The sequence below is a fragment of the Saccopteryx leptura genome, chromosome 2 (assembly GCF_036850995.1).
Source record: "Saccopteryx leptura isolate mSacLep1 chromosome 2, mSacLep1_pri_phased_curated, whole genome shotgun sequence".
Classification (NCBI taxonomy): Eukaryota; Metazoa; Chordata; class Mammalia; order Chiroptera; family Emballonuridae; genus Saccopteryx; species Saccopteryx leptura.
The window spans coordinates 75,863,966-75,870,361 of NC_089504.1; positions in this window are offsets into that span (position 1 = coordinate 75,863,966).

The following is a 6,396-nucleotide window of genomic DNA, read 5'->3' on the forward strand; positions in this document are numbered from 1 at the left end:
CTCCCCATAACGCCCTCTCCCCTTCCCTCCAGGATTTGCTTTTCTGCTCTCATCCCATCCTATCACCCTATCATCTCCTTTCCTTCTGTCCGCTTTCCCTCTGGATCCTTTGATCCCGCCTCTGTCTCTATTCTGTTCCTCAGTTCATATTGTTCATCAAATTCCTCAAATGAGTGGGGTCATATGATATTTTTCTTTCTCTGCCTGGCTTATTTCACTTAACATAATAGTTTCCAGGTCCATCCATGTTGTCACAAAAAGTAATATTTCCTTCTTTCTTATGGCCCCATAGTGTTCTATTGTGTATATGTACCACACCTTTTTAATCCACTCGTCCACTGATGGACACTTGGGCTGTTTCCAGATCTTGGCTATTGTAAACAATGCTGCCATAAACATGGGGTGCATTTCTCCTTTTGAATCATTGATGTGGTGTTCTTGGGATATAGTCCTAAAAGTGGGATGGCTGGGTCAAAAGGCAGTTCCATTTTTAATTTTTTTTTTTTTTTTTTACAGGGACAAGAAAGAGTCAGAGAGAGGGATAGACAGGGACAGACAGACAGGAACGGAGAGAGATGAGAAGCATCAATCATCAGTTTTTTGTTGCGACACCTTAGTTGTTCCTTGATTGCTTTCTCACATGTGCCTTGACCGCAGGCCTTCAGCAGACCGAGTAATCCCTTGCTCAAGCCAGCGACCTTGGGTCCAAGCTGGTGAGCTTTTGCTCAAACCAGATGAGTCCATGCTCAAGCTGGCGACCTCGAGGTCTCAAACCTGGGTCCTCTGCATCCCAGTCTGATGCTCTATAGACTGCGCCACCGCTTGGTCAGGCCGTTTTTAATTTTTTGAGGAATCTTCATACTGTTTTTTGAGGAATCTCCGTACTGTTTTCCACAGTGGCTGCACCAGTCTGCATTCCCACCAGCAGTGCAGGAAGGTTCCCTTTTCTCCACATCCTCGCCAGCACTTACTCTGTGTTGTGTTTTGTTGATGAGCGCCATTCTGACTGGTGTGAGGTGATATCTCATTGTGGTTTTAATTTGCATTTCTCTAATGATTAATGATGTTGAACATTTTTTTATATGCCTATTGGCCATCTGTATGTCCTCTTTGGAGAAGTATCTATTCATTTTTTTTGCCCATTTTTTGATTGGATTGTTTGTCTTCCTGGTGTTGAGTTTTACAAGTTCTTTATGAATTTTGGTTATTAACCCCTTATCAGATGTATTGTCAAATATGTTCTCCCATTGTGTGGTTTGCCTTTTAATTTTGTTCATATTCTCTTCAGCTGTGCAAAAGCTTTTTAGTTTGATATAGTCCCATTTGTTTATCCTGTCTTTTATTTCACTTCCCCGTGGAGATAATCAGCAAATATATTGCTGCAAGAGATGTCAGAGAGCTTACTGCCTATGTTTTCTTCTAAGATGCTTATGGTTTCATGACTTACATTTAAGTCTTTTATCCATTTTGAGTTTATTTTTGTGAATGATGTAAGTTGGTGGTCTAGTTTCATTTTTTTGCAGGTAGCTGTCCAATTTTCCCAACACCATTTGTTAGAGAGACTGTCTTTACTCCATTTTATGCTATTACTACCCTTGTCAAATATCAATTGTCCATAAAGGTGCGGGTTTATTTCTGGGTTCTCTGTTCTGTTCCATTGATCTATATGCCTGTTTTTATGCCAGTATTGCACTGTTTTGAGTACAATGGCCTTGTAGTATAACTTGATATCTGGAAGTGTAATACCACTCACTTTATTCTTCTTTTTTAAGACTGCTGAGGCTATTCGTGTTCTTTTTTGGTTCCATATGAATTTTTGGAATATTTGTTCTATATCTTTGAAGTATGTCATTAGTATTTTAATAGGAATTGCATTGAATTTATAAATTGCTTTGGGTAGTTTGAACATTTTAATGATGATTCTTTCTAACCATGAACACTATATGCTTCCACTTGTTTTTATCTTCCTTGATTTCTTTTATTAATGTTGTATAATTTTCCAAGTACAAGTCTTTAACCTCCTTGGTTAAATTTACTCCTAAGTACTTTATTTTTCTTTGTTGCAATATTGAAGGGGATTGTTTTCTTATTTTAAATTTTATTTTTTAATTGCTGTTTACATTCAATATTATTTTGTATTAGTTCCTGGATTACAGCATAGTGGTTACATAGTCATATACCTTACAAAGTGTTCCCCTGATATATTCAGTACCCACTTAGTATCATACATAGTTATTACAATATTATTAACTGTATTTCTTGTGCTGTACTTTACATCCCTGACTACATTGTAACTACCAACTTGTACTTCTTTTATTTTTTACTGAAAGAGAGAGAGAGGAAGGGAGAGAAAGAGGAACATCAATTTGTTGTTCTACTTATTGATGCATTGATTGATTGATTTTTGTATGTGCCCTGACCAGAGATTGAACCTTCAACCTTAGCATATTGGGACAATGCTCTAACCTACTGAGCTTCCTAGCCATGGACAATTTGTATTTCTTAATCCCTTCACCTTTTTCACCCAGACCCCCAAAACCCCTTCTGGCAACCATCAGTCTGTTCTCTGTCTCTGTGAGTCTGTTAAAGATTGCTATATTTTCTTGATGATGGACCCTTTTATCATAATTTAATGTTTCTGTATCTGATAAATTTTTTTTGGCTTGAAAATTTACTTACAGTAATCTGTTTAATATTACTATTTCTGTTTTCTTTTTTGAGTGTGTAACAGAGACAGAGAGAGCAGAGAGAGGGACACACAGACCAGAAGAGAGAGAGATGAGAAGCATCAATTCTTCATTGTGGCACTGTAGTTTCTCATTGATTGGGTTCTCATATGTGCTTTGACCAGGGGCTACAGCAGACAGAGTGACCCCTTGCTCAAGCCAGCGACCTTGGGCTCAAGTTGGTGAGCCTTGCTCAAACCAGATGAGTCCGCACTCAAGCTGGCGACCTTGGGGTCTCGAACCTGGGTCCTCTGCATCTCAGTCCGACGCTCTATCCACTGCTCCACCACCTGGTCAGGCATTCTGTTTCCTTTTAATAAATGTTTTCTTTATAAATAATTTTTTTATGTATTGATTTTAGCAAAGAGAGAGGAAGGGAGAGAGAGAAAGACAGGAACATCGATCTCTTTCTGTATGTGCCCTGACTAGGGATTGAACCGGCAACCTCTGTGCTTTCAGTCGAAGCTCTAACTGACCAAGCTAGCCAGCCAGGGCAATAAATGTTTTCATGATGTGAGTTTTTCCATTTTCTACTAACATGGTTTTATATTTGAGGTGTCACGTAATTATTGTTGTTAGATCTTATATTGTGGCATTTAATTTTTTGTTTTTGTTCCCTTTGTTTCCTTTTTCCTACCTTCTTGTATATTATTTGAAGTTTTGTTAAAATTCTGTTTTTATTTATTCATAGTGTTTTTGAGTTTATTTATTTGTATAAATTTTTTAGTTGTTGCTTTAATTATTACATTATACATACATATCTTATCACAGGCTACTTCTGTTGATGTATTACCAGTTTGTATGAAGTATAGAAACTCTACCTCCCTTAAAGTCTCTGTATCCTATACCATTTATACTGTGATTGTCTTAAATATTTCCTTTTCATACAATGACAACCACGTTAGAGTTGTTATATTTGCTTCAGCCATCAAACATAATTTAGAATACTAAAGAGAAGATGTATAGTCTGTTGTATTTGCCCATGTTATTACTCTATCCACTATTCTTTCTTCCTGTCTGATGTTCCATGTTTTCTTCTTTTACCATGGAGGTGGGACCACAATTTTTTCCATGGTGTTTGGTTAAAGTAGGGCAGTAATTGTTTCAAACTTTTCTGTCTTGCTAGGCTGCCCTTCTGGTTCATTAGCAGGAGAGAGCAGGCTCTCCTTTTGTTTTCCTGTGTGTGTCTGTTGGTATTTCCAGTTGCTGGTGTCTCCAGCACCTGGTCCAAGATGGATGAGGCAAAAACAAAAGCCAGCAGGGAACTCATCACTGTGTCATTTCTTGGGTCCCAAGGTCCCTAGCCAGTCTGTTTTCTCTCCACATTTCAGAGAACTTCTCATATTTGCTTTATGTATAATATTTTTCTCCTTCCTTTTGTCATCAAGCTTCCGGGGGAAAAAAATAGTTCACTAAAAATAGATTGCTTTCATTTCATCACTCACATCTTAACTTTCATTTCCAGTGAAAATTAACTCTATGAAAGCCAAGACTTTGTTTCCTTTATGACTGTGTCCCAAAGATACAGAGCCTGGCACATACCAGGCCTTTGGTAAATACTTCCTGTCACCACATTATCCTAGTAACATTCTTTTCTTTATATTTTCAATGCACCACTCCAGTATAGAAACTCATTACCTCATACATGAGTTTAGATATTGGTTTCATTTTATGCTTTTCTCCCTGTGGCTTTCTTCACACTGTTAATCTCCTAAAAAAGTGTCCTTAAATTATTTCTTGCTGTTTTTTTTTTTTTTCTTTCCCTTCCCTTGAAAGTCCAAACCTAGTTAGACCTCTTGGGTCTTTTCTTCTTAGCTTCATCCTCCTATTCTAAAATTCTATATTCACTACTCTTTAGTGAGCTCAGTTTCTTCTGGAATGAATAACTTTTTCATTCAAGGAAGCAAAGCCATGATAATTTATAGGAGAGGAATTTATTTTTTCTCTTTTATAGGAAGTAGACCTTACGCAGTTGTAGTAGGAGCTATTGGAGTGAAGGTCAAAGAGGTATATGGGAAGACTATGTAGGTAATAACTAACCAACCGATCTGAGAAACCAAGCATATCCAACTGCCAAAGTAGGTTTGTAGAGGGAAGTCTACGGGTAGACCTACAGGAAGGTGTGCGTCCATTCAGCTACCACCTCTATGAGTCATCTGCCAGCATCTGGTGTTGGGCCTGGGGCCATTATTGGTCAACAGGGTCAGGAGTTGAGAAGAAAAGCCAGATGTGTATTGGAGGAGAGTGAGGACAGGCTGAACCCTTCTGATCCCCTACCTCAGACTGTTCCTGCATCCAATCACAGTGAACCTCAGGGCAATGGCTGCTACTTTTCTTCCACCTTCCAAATTTGGCTCAAATTCTTCTTTGGCCAACTCTGATTTGGAACCCTCCAGAGAATGGGATTTGGAGAAATGAAATCCAGCTTCATCAGGTTGACACAGAATAAACACCACACTAAGTAAACTATACAAGCAGAAGTTGAATCTGGAATTACTGGAGTAGTAAAATGATTGTATTGCCTGGAAGTCTGGGACTATGTTTTAGACCAATTCTTCTGTTCCTTTTGTCCTAGCCAATGATTTGATTCTTAAATCACATGTTGTCCTCATTGATCTCACTGTGCAAGTTTTTTCCTCTATCTAGGTATCTATCTCCTAGAGGGAAAAAGGAAGGGAAAAAGGAAGGGATTCCTTTTTGGATTTAAGCTATAACCCTCTGCCCAGGCAGTCTTGTCTTTTAATTTTTACTAGTTCTTTATTTTTCTTATCTTGGTTCTTATATTTCCATCATCATTCTTCTGTTTCTCTACTCTGAGTACAATTCTTGTACATTTTCTATACATCTAGTGCTTCTTTCTGGACTAAGCATGTTTATGAACTATTACTTCTAGCTAGTAATTTATCTTTGAGGGATGTAGTTCTCCTGTTTTTGTTTTAACTAATCAATATACAGTACTGTATATTCAACTCAGTAGTGGGATTCAACCAGTTTGCACCGGTTCATTAGAACCAATACATAATTTTTTGTTGAGTTTGGTTGTTAAAATGGCACTTGTAATCAGGGTTCTCTCTTAGGTGGACACCTGGACAGCCACCCAATGTGGAAATCTCAAATTTACATTCTTACTCTTTTTTAATGTTCATCTGCACAACAGCATATTCTAAGCACCCGCAGTAATGTTCATTACGTCAATAGGTTAAAAAAAATTTGATGGAACTATGCTTGTAATATTTATGTATTCATTTCATAAAACTCACTATACTTTTGAATCCAATCTAACCAATCTTACCCATAAGGGTTTAATGACCTATGCTTTAACATGTACATGAGCTAACACGTTAGGGTCCTAAAAAGATTTTATAAGGCAATATGGAAATAAATAAGAGTTTTATTGTTTTTTGTCAGGTATTATTTAATATTTTTTCATTAATATTTTATAACACTTTCTTATAACATTATCTAGTTTTGTGTGCCTCTTTTATTTTTCTCATTTAAGTATTAAATGCATGAAATAATAAACTACCTTTTAGTATATCTTTTTTTATACTTGAAATAGTCATTAGGGCAGAGAACCAGTTGTTAAATTATTTGAATCCTGCCACTGATTCAACTGCAGATATTTATTGAACATCCAAGATATCTTCCTAACCTCCATAGTAGCTCAAAG